The sequence below is a fragment of the Vulpes lagopus genome, chromosome 5 (genome assembly GCF_018345385.1).
Source record: "Vulpes lagopus strain Blue_001 chromosome 5, ASM1834538v1, whole genome shotgun sequence".
NCBI lineage: Eukaryota > Metazoa > Chordata > Mammalia > Carnivora > Canidae > Vulpes > Vulpes lagopus.
In genome coordinates this window covers 31,144,740-31,155,666 of record NC_054828.1, presented here as the reverse complement: position 1 = coordinate 31,155,666, position 10,927 = coordinate 31,144,740, and the positions used below count along the sequence as shown (strand labels likewise).

Genomic DNA, 10,927 nt, shown 5'->3' with positions numbered 1-10,927 from the left:
ATCGCAACTGCTTAACAGAAAAATTATACATATTCTAAACATATGGGTGATCTTTAGAAAAATCTCAGCATCACTTCATAATTATATACTACAAGTTTTAATTAACTAAAGCTCTGCAAATCATAATGCCTTATTAAAATGCAATTAATCCTTTGATTAAAAAACAAAAAGCACAAGTATTTACAACAAAAACACAAGTAGAATAATTACAAATATCATGTACCCATTTCTTTTATTTGGGTGTCACTTATGATGTCGCCTGCTCCCTTCATTAATTCAAACACACACATTATCTCGCATCCACAGCAGCGTGAGTGACAGTGGCCACCAAACACACAGCACTATATCCTATTGATTTCGGCAAATCCTGAACAATGCCATTTGCATGCTTGTTTCTGTAATAATAAAGATATGCCATTCAGAATTAAAGCCCGGCCAGGCTAGTGGCAACTAATTGTGTTGTATGTAATGAGTGCAATTTCAATTTGATATCACCCTCAGCTTTTCTTGCCGCACTCGCTAAGTACTTTCAAGTCTTTGTGGGGAAATAATTGATTTTTTTGTGCCGTGGGCACAAGAAAATTATTATGATCTTTTGAATAATGCCAAAGAAAAGACCATGAATGATTTAAATTGGTATATGAAGAAGGCTTCGCCGTGGACTGCGGCTTGACTGACATCCTGCTAATGCAGTATCCAGATTAGCAGCTTTTAAGGAGGCAGCTAATATGAAACTAGTAAAACAGAAAAGGTTGCTACCGGGATTGGGTGGCGGTGGGGGTGTCGGTAGTGCGGGTTGTTGTTCCATTTTATTTGTTATCCGGGGAGGACCAACAATTTGGGGATTTGAGGCACGACACGATTACATAATTGCCTGGCCCTCACCACCGAGGGGATGTTTCCACTGATAAATTACACATTCGAAATGGGCAGATAGGAGAGAGAGGGCTGAGCGGGATTGTTAGCGCGACCGCAGTTCAGTTGGGTGGACCCACCTGCGGTGGGCAGCTCGCTGGGTCTGGAACATGAAAGTTAGTTAGCCTCTTTTTCTGACATTCAACACCAGGAAGAAATTGGGAGTACGGTGGTAAGGGAGCTACTTCATTTATGCCTTAATCCCCATCAGGAGCAAACTGCTCTGTCCCACTGCGAGCATGGCTTGGGTCTAGCAGAGGAGCTAAAGTCCCCTTTTAACCTGGGGTGATCACAGGGAAGGAAATCCAAACCTAAGACAGGCTTCCTTTGTGTTCATGAAACCTTGGATGTGCAAACCCAACCAGGACAACCGGTCCCCCTCCCCTTCCTCCCCAGCCTCCAGCTGAACCCTCCGTCCCCACTGTGGCAGCCTCCAGCTTTAACGGGCGAGGGAATAAGCACCTTAGAAAGATGGATCACCAATTCAAAACACAATTCCACCTTAAAATGCATCCACCTTCCAAATCTCATTCTTCAGAGGAGGGAGTGTTGTTAATTTAGTTGGTCATAACTAAATAGTTTCTAATCTGGAGCAGGAGGCTGCTGGGAATATTGGACAGTTTAAAGGTTAATCACCATCGCCTGGTTACACAAGTGAGGCAGAACTAATTCCTCCAAAGGCAAATGGCTTGCAGTTTTATCAGCAGTGCAGATTAGAAGTGTTAATATACAGAACAGAATGGACGCTTAAGGGCCGGTTTTCCCCTTATCGGCAAACTTTGCAACAGAACTCAGCTTCTGCGCAACCTCTGCACTTCTATAATAAGACCCCTTATTTTGCCTCTCGAGCAGAACTATCAAACAATCCTGTCCAAACCACTGCCACCAAAATCAGGGTATTACAGACCACGGCTAATTGGAAGATCACTATAATGAAGGAAAAGATAAAATACTTTGGCTGTTGGCCTAAAATGTGGATCAACACAACATAGGAAGCTATCTTGCTATGTCACATTCTGAGAGATTTACATAAACAATAAACTCAATCCAACTGCCCCCTCCAAAATACATCTTTGTTTACAGTAAATGCAACCTAAAGCCAGACTGGAGGAGGCGGGAGAGGTACTTTACATAGGCAATATGATTAGGCCAGCAGTTTTGCAACTGTGTAGGGGAGCGGGGACTGTGTGTATTTCCTCTCTTGCAATCAGCAGGGAGAAAATGGTTTTTAATGTTCTCCACGCTTCCTATATCATAGATATTTAAATATTTGGACCACTCAATATGCTAAAATGCTTGTGCCAGCCGCACAAATTGACAACCATTTTTCTGCTAGGGCTGCAGGTGCCCTTCTGGGGGAGGAGAGAGGGCAGGGCATAGAAGGGGAGGGTGCTACAGGCTGGTATCCAAGCGCTTTGGTGGAGTTTCCTTTGGCGACTGGAGGAGGAAGGTGGATTCAGGTGGGGGAGGAGGGGGTTTTAAGAGAGCAAAATGAGAGACGACCCACCTAATTGAGCAGGGAAAGAAATGTTTCTTTGATGGTAAGTCTTCTATCATAACAAGACCAAATATTCCAAAGGCACAAGGAAGAGACTTCCAGGGCTCGTGGGGGCCAGTGGGTGGTGGGGTGGGGGGTTGAAAGCAGATCCATCCAGGTAATACATCCTGAAGCCAGGCTTATCTTTTCCCCAGGTATACCAGCAGCCTGGATGGGTCCATCTCCCAGGCATTACTCACTGATTTGTTCACCCTGGCTGCCGGCTCTCTCCTGGACTCCAAATCTTGCCTGAGTCCTGAGGAAAAGGGGGGGGGGATTACTATCTACTGGCAAGAGACTTCTGCTATCCTGTTACTCAATATCCCAGTCCCTTATCATACAAGCTCCTTCCAGAAGGAGACGTGTCTTTTGTCTGATGGCCCATAGCACTTGGAAGAGTGTTCCCTTGAGGTATATCATAATTCATACCAACTGACTGGTGTGCTCAATGTAGTTGTTGGATGTTGGGGAGCGTATAGGCTGTCCACGAGGAACCGGCCAGCTTATGGGAGAAAGCCAAGACTGATGCCTGAGAGCTGGTACACTCCAGGAGATAACTGGCCACATGATAAAAGGAAAAATGTGACATGAAGGTGTGGTGAAGTGTCAACTAGCACTTCGGAAGTTGAGGAGGGTGAGGCCTATGTGGTTAAAGTGATCAGGGACCTTGAACTGGGTCCATAATTCACTCAGAGTTTAGTCATTTGTTCACTCAACAAACACCTACTCTTCTCCTTCTATGTGCCTACCAATGTTCTAGACCACCGGCATGCAGAGATGGGTAGAGGAAGGTTCTGCTGTCAAGATGCTCCCGGTGGGAGGTGAGGGAGAGGGATTGGTCCATAACCAAATGATCCCAATATATCAGCGGGCCCTGGACTCTCTGAGATTCAGCACGTGATACTCTGGGTTTGTGTTGGGAATCAGTGCTAAGGTCCATGAAGTGCAACCATGAATGCTGAATGGTGGCAACAGGGAGGCCTGTGTCTGGAAGGTCACACTTGGCTGATGATGGAACTTGACCAACTGGCAGTTTAGCAAGCAGAGGAATGGGGCAGTAGCTGAGGGAACGTGAGGCCTAGGGGGGATTTTTAAAGGGTGGACAAATTCATAGCATGTTTATGCGCTGATAAGACCCATCCAGAGGAGAAAGAAAAAAAAAAAAAAACGGTGCAGGTGAAAGGCACAATTATGGGAATGGTGTCCCCAATTACAGGAGGAGATGGAATCCAGGATACCGTAGGAGGTAGGGTGACCAACTCATCCTGGTCTGTCCAGGACTTGCCTGTTGTTTGCACCAAAAGGCTCACCTCCCAGGAAAACACTCAGATCCCAGCAAACTGAGATAGTTGGTCCCTCCTGGTGGAGGGGGCCGGGGGTAGGGGAGGGAGAGCAGGTGACACAGGTGTGGGTGGGTTGGTTGATCAGTGACAGGATGAAAAGATGATTCTTTTTTGATGCTTCTATTTTTTTCTCAATGAAATAAAAAGTATTGTATTAGCTGAGAGAAATGAGCAAGAGGAGGGCATTGAAGGTTTGAGGAGAGAGGAGAAGGAGGGAATAACCGCCTGGAAGAGGAGAGTTCAATAGTCTGGGGAAAGCTTAGGACTTTTCGACAGTGCTGAGTGCCCACTTGAGATTTGTGGTGGTAAATTCAAAGTGAGACCCGTCAGTGCGGCCATCTGCTTTTCTCCAGACATGTTCAACTGTTGAGGAGCAGGGACCGTATAGGAGGGGGATTGTATTTGTCCAGAGCATACAATCCTGGGTGGGGAAACTGAGAACCGATTGCATGCTGGAGCAGATTTCATGCAGGAGCTGAGGCAGAGCCTGGAGAACACAGCTCCCAACTTAGTGCTCTCTGTTTGCCAGGAATCAGCACTCAGGTGTCACTGACCGCTTGGCCAGAGGTGTTCCCGTTATCTTCAGAAAAACTGCCCCTGCATGCCCTGAGGCCCCAGCCTGGGTGAGCTGATGGGCAGTGGGCAGCAGGAAGGAGGAAGGCCCAAGCGGGCAGTCTGAGTAAGGGAATGTCCAATTGGCAGGCACGGATCACAGGCAGGCACATCTCAGGAATGTGTCCCTATTGATAGGAGCAGTGATCTGCCAAGGGATTTAATCTCATGTGCCTATGGAAGCATCCAAATATATAATTACAGCATTTCATTCTTCAAACCAGAGCCAAGGCGATGAGACAGCAGCCTGCTCCCTCTCTGTTATAACCCAGCCCCGCCACCGCGTTCCTTGGATTCTTTCTCTGAACTCTCTAGCACAGGTGTGGTCATTTTTTCTATCTCTGTTGGGGGAAAGGGCTCAGAGATCCCAGGGGGGGTCAGAAGAAGAACCTTGGACAAGAGAATTTTACTTCCCCATAGGGAATCCATCCATGATAGTTGAATAGAAGGGATGTAAAAAGTCTGCCAGTGTTGACCGAGCCCCTCAAGTGTGTGTGTGTGTGTGTGTGTGTGTGTGTGTGTGTCTGCAAATGCAGGCAAGAGCAGAGGTTCACAGCCCATCATGCTGGGGCCTAGGACGGCTGAGGACGCTTGTCTGGGTCTGTCGAGAACAGAGCACAAGAGAGAGGCCGGAAGCCACTTCACCTGGACTGGGTGAGCTGTGGCTAAAACCCCCGCAGCAGCTCACAAAGTTCACCTGTGTGTGCACTGCTGTCGTGAGCACTGGGAATCCAGACATCAGTGTCAGTTACTGTCCATCTGAGGTTTCCCAAGAGATCAGTGAAATTCGTAGCAATGGATAGGCTCAAGTTAATTCAGTATTTTTCTTTTAAAGATTTTATTTATTTATTCATGAGAGACACAGAGAGAGGCAGAGACACGGGCAGAGGGAGAAGCAGGCTCCATGCAGGGGGCCTGATGCGGGACTCGATCCCGGGTCTCCAGGATCACGCCATGGGCTGAAGGCAGGTGCTAAACCGCTGAGCCACCCAGGGGATCCCTTAATTCAGTATTTTAAAAGCCCAAATCATGTATATTTAACCACTATAAGCAGAGCAAATTTCAAGCTTTTTTACTTTTGGCTAGAAGAGAATCACTCCGTGTGGCATCTCTTGGTGGTGAGAAGCTTGAGTGGCAATTCTGTGCCTCTAATAACAATGGAAAAGTAGTTACCTAAAATGCCATTTGTTGCAGGGGCAGTGTCTTTTAAAATAGCCTGCTCAGGGGGGTAAACTAATAAAAAGACGGAGACAAAAAGTTAGGAAAGCGATGATCTGTGTAGAGGGCTTGTTGTCTAGCCTATTTATCTGACCCAGGTACAACTAGAAGTTTTGGTGCCATGTTAATGAAGCAGATTATTCCTCAGCACTTTTATGTAAGTAAGTGCAATTTGCACACATGCATCTCCTTCCTTTTCCAGTTGGGATACCTCCCTGACTCCTCACCAGCTCAGGTGACCGCCTGAGCCCAGAACGTGGCTTCCCACGTTGTGAGTGGTCATGGACGGTTCTTTGCTGAAAGTCGCTGATTACCTGTGCTCCCTTGTGTGCAATGATGAGTGCTTCCGGGCCCTGCCTAGTGTTTACTCCTCTCTCCTCGGCTGAATCCCTCCCTGCAGGCTCAGCCTCAGAAAGGCCCAAGTCCCATCATGGCAGGCAAACTCGCAGACAGTCAGAGAACCATTGCTATTGCTGTTGCTATGAGCCCGGTACAGACTCTTGGAACTGGGCTTCTTCCCTGGTTCTATGATTCTTTCATCAGATATTTATTGAGTGATTGTTAGGAGCCAGGCTTTGTGCTAAGCACTCTGGCTATGAAAATTAATAAGGAATCATTCTCTCTTCCCCTAAAGAGCTGTCATTGTTTCTGGGAGGAACACACGTAATGGCTCCTTCCATTTATGGCACTGCCATTGTGGTAAAGGTTCTAATGCACCTTAAAAGGCTGTGACATGCCTTCTGGAGAAAATAAGTGTGTTAGATAAGCTTTGTTCAGGCATGAGTTGTAAAGCTGTTGGCCTTGAATCCAGTGTTAATGAATCACCCACATATATTAAATAAGATATCTTTAAACAGAAACACACATGAAACAAGGTTATGCATTGACCCATTCATGAAAATGTTATCAGAAGCTTGCAGGAAAGTAACCCTGTATTTCCCCTAGACCCAATGGTTCAGTATTTGCTGATTCAGTGAACAGGTGACTTTATAGAACATAACTACCACCAATAACAAGAATTGACTGTAAATAGGGTAAGGGATTTGTGGAGTTAAAGGGGGGCCCCAGGCACTCTGGAGTTGGAGTCCTCCAGAGAGCAGGAAGTGGTCTGACAATAGCTACTCCTTTCAATAAAGACTGAAATGATATGGGTTTTTTGGAAACACTGACAAAGATGTTCTTTATTGTATGTGTGTGTGTTTTTTTAAAATGTTCTTTTCCTGTCTTTAAAGGAGAATCCCAAAATCTTGGCCCATCTTGGTTCTGGTTATAGGATCCATTTGGGTGACTCTCTGTCCAAGATTTTCAGAACTGGAACCCTGCTCTGACTCGGCCACTTCCCTTCTACCATCTGCCCTATCTTGTCTCTGATCCCAGGGACCCAGTTCTCTGCCCATTTTCTGTTCAATGCCAATTGCTTGTCTGCTCAGACTTCCCTGGGTAAGCTGCCCCTGATTTCACAGGGTCCCTGCACTGGCTCTGCCCTCAGGTGCTTGTTCCACCCAACCGGGCATGTCCACTGGTAGACTCCAGCTCTCTCAAACCATCCCTTCCTGCCACCACAGCTAGGGTCATAGTTTGAGTCAGAGCTCAAAGGCTTCCAGGAACCTACATTTTATTTAAGAAAAAAGATGATTCCCAAAAGGAGGTAGAAGTGTCTTCTAGAAATAAAGTAAATTCAGGCCCTGTGGAAACTGAAGCTGGCAATGAGAAGCTATGGGGAGCCAGAAAGATTCTCGGCCTCCTCTGGATTTCTCTGGCTCTCTGCACCTGTTTTTCCTTCTTTCCATTCTCCTTCCCTTCTTTCCCACTTTTTGTCATCCTTGGTTTCTTTTTCTCTTTAGAGACCATTTTGCTCCCTCTGACCACTCCTCCCCTCCAAGCATGAAGCTTGGCTTTGCCCTGCCATTAATTCCAACACCCATTCTACATGGCCTTTCTCTCCAATGCCTGCTCCCAAATATGCTTTGTTTGCATAAAGAGGTGAGAATCTGGAAGGCTCGCTAGCTTATGCACACTCCTCTTAAGTCCAGTGCTCACCCCTAGTCCAGTCAGCTGACGCTGGAGGGCGAGGAGAACATAAGACAAGTCATGGCCATCTACACCTGCTCCTTTTGTGAGGGTAGGAAGTCCCATAGGCAGAACCCAGTTCCCAGAAAAGGGGACAGAGCCCCCAAATATGTTATCTACAGTCATTTCATTACTCAGGCCATATTCTGAAATATGAGGAAACGCTCCAGTGGCTAATAGGAATCCTTATTTACTCTCCATTGTCTAAAGGAGAGAGTGGGCAAGTCATTTATGACACTTGACCTTGTGGTTTAGACTGTTCTGGGAACAGAAGTCCAGCCCTCTGGCTCACCCCCTCCTCTCTTGTCAGATCTTCCCACTGTCTTTCATCAGCAATTTAGGAGGAGGGACAGAATTGGCAACCAAGGACCACTGTCTCCTTTGGGGAGGCTTCAGGTGGGCGAAAGACAACTCAGAGAGCAGTTTCAGAGTTCCTGCTGCACAGGAGGGTCAACCTAGGGAGATGGAGGGATGAGGCTGTGCTTATTGACAGGTAAGAAGAGGACTTCCCGAAGGTTCTCTAAGTGAAGGCAGATGAATCTCAGAACCACAGAGGTTAGGGATGGTATGGATTCAAGGTGGGGATGAATGAGGTCATGTCTCAAGGCCAACCTTCCGTCCTTCCTTTCTATTGGGCATGGCCTTGCTGGGGAGAGAGGAAACTTCTCTCCGTCCCCTCATCCATCGTGCTTCTGCCTCTCTATGTGGAGGAGGACAGAACTTCTCTCAGTCCTCTTTCCCACTCTGGTGGGTATTGGGGGGAACATTCACGCCCCCCTTTATAGGTTCTCTCTCCATAGGAGGAAGGGCAGCTCTCGGAGCTAGTAGTCACTGTACATAAGAGGTTTGTGAACACTTTTCTACTTCCTCTTTTACTTCCTACCTCACATCAACATGACCCCAGGATGGGGGTAACCTAGCCAGCTTCACTGGTGGACGTCGGAAGCACTGACACATTCACTATTTTGTCCCACTATTTTTTCTCTACAAATATGCTTCAAATTGGTCTTTCATGGCAGCCCAGGTGGCTCAGTGGTTTAGCGCTGACTTCGGTCCAGGGCCTGATCCTGGAGACCCGGGATTGAGTCCCACGTCGGGTTTCCTGTGTGGAGCCTGCTTCTCCCTCTGCCTGTGTCTCTGCCTCTCTCTCTCTCTCTCTCTCTCTGTCTCTCATGAATAAATAAATAAAAATCTTAAAAAAAAAAAAAACAAAACAACTGGCCTTTCCTAGCACCATATCCTTAGGTTCTGGGCTTACACTAGACAGATTTGGGAAAGTGGAACAGTTGTCACTTTGACCTTTAGTTAACATCCATCACTTCCCGTAGTTACAATTGTGTGTGTGTATGTGTTCATGTGATGAGAACTTTTAAGATTTATTCTCTGCATGTAAGTGAGATCATACAGTATTTGTCTTCCTCCAGTGGGCTTCTTGGAGATTTCTCATGGATTGAGTAGCAGCTCAAAGATCAGTAGCCAATTGTGAAACAAAATGCAGCTAACTAAACTTATCGTGGAGATTGTTTTGCAATATAAACATACACCAAATCATTGTGTTGTATACCTAAAACTAAAACAATGTTACGTGTCAGTTCTATCTCAATAACATGGGGAGAGGAAAAAAGAATCTTGGAGAAGGAGGAGACATTTCCCCCAATACGCTTAGGAGACCCAGGATCTAGAAGTACAACGCAGGCTGAAGGTAACTTAATTTGTTTCACCAATGATTTTATCCTTCGTGCTACCTAAATCACCGCAAGTAAAAATGTGGGACACCTTAGAGACTTCCACGTTCGTTAATCCGTGATGGAGGAAGGAGGATGTTTAGAGACAGGCGCTGAGGTGAAAATATTTTGGTTTTATGTTCAAAAATGGTTTAATTGCTTGTCGGCTTCATCAGAAGGTTTTCTCCACTGTGACCTCAGACAGATTCAGGTTATGCAGTGTATTCTCTTTTACCGCCTGCTCTTCTCACGTTACCTGGGTGGCACGAGAACCCACGAGGGGCTCCTGAAGGCAGTGGGCCAAGTGATCTCAAATGCCCTGGTGGGCACCTTTCCCTTTCTAGGGGAAAGAGTAGGGGCCTCTGAGATCCTGAATATACAGCCCTAGGGCCTTGTAGAATTGGGTCAGACCCTCTGCCCTAGCTGCCTGTGCTTCCTAGGAGATGGTGTCTCCTGGTGATCTTGCGGGTAAATGGAACAAAGAGAAGCAATCCATCGAGAACCTGGCCGGTTGTAGACCGTCTCTGGCTCACCCGCAGCCCTTCACCCAATGTCCCCCACCTTGCCCTTTAAAAAAATGCACAGGGCAGCCCCGGTGGCACAGCGGTTTAGCGCTGCCTGCAGCCCGGGATTTGATCCTGGGGACCCTGGATCCCAGGGTCCCACGTCGGGCTCCCTGCATGGAGCCTGCTTTTCCCTCTGCCTGTGCCTCTGCCTCTCTCTCTCTCTCTCTCTCTCTCTCTCTCTCTCTCTCTCTCTGTGTGTGTCTCTATAAATAAATAAATAAAATCTTTGAAAAAAAATATAAATAAATAAATGCACAAAGCGGCGCTATGTTGGGACAGAGCATCCAGAGGCTCACGACCTCTGTGGTCCGTAGGAGCCACTATGAGAAGACCCGGGAAGAATTTGCCATTTTCAGTGGGAAACAAGTGGAGGCTACTACTTATGATGACTTTTTATTTTGGATCTGGATTTGCTGCACCTTTTTTTTAATAGTAAGACATGAACTGCTTAAGAAATAAGGATGTTTTAATTGATCCACTAAACAGATGTGAAAAGGAACATTTTAAGAGGTGCAGTCTCTGAAAAATGGATCAAACTCTTGAATTCAACATACTCAACATGTTTGTAAATAAACTTATGGCATGAATCTTTAATGCCTCTTCGCTGAAAAAAAAAATCTGCACAAGAGCATATACTACTCATTATATAAAATTTAGAAAATGCAAATAAGCAAAAAGAAAACAACCACCTGAAACCCCACCTGCTGGGTGGCCACTGTCAACATTCTTTTTTTCACTGTCAACATTTTGATATGTGTCCCCTTAGATCATGTTCAAGCACATGTGTGGAGTTTATCTACAAAAAAAAAAAAAAAGGAATCCTGCTATGCAATCCTCTTTTGTAACCTGCCATTTAAAACCTAACAACAGGGGCAGCCCTGGTGGCGAAGTGGTTTAGCACCACCTGCAGCCCAGGGTGTGATCCTGGGGACCCCGGATCAA

General features: G+C 46.4%; 1 pseudogene; it reads left to right on the top strand.

Annotated features, from left to right (window-relative positions):
• Positions 1-10,252: 10,252 nt before the first annotated feature.
• LOC121491648 lies at positions 10,253-10,602 on the top strand (annotated as a pseudogene).
• Positions 10,603-10,927: the final 325 nt, after the last annotated feature.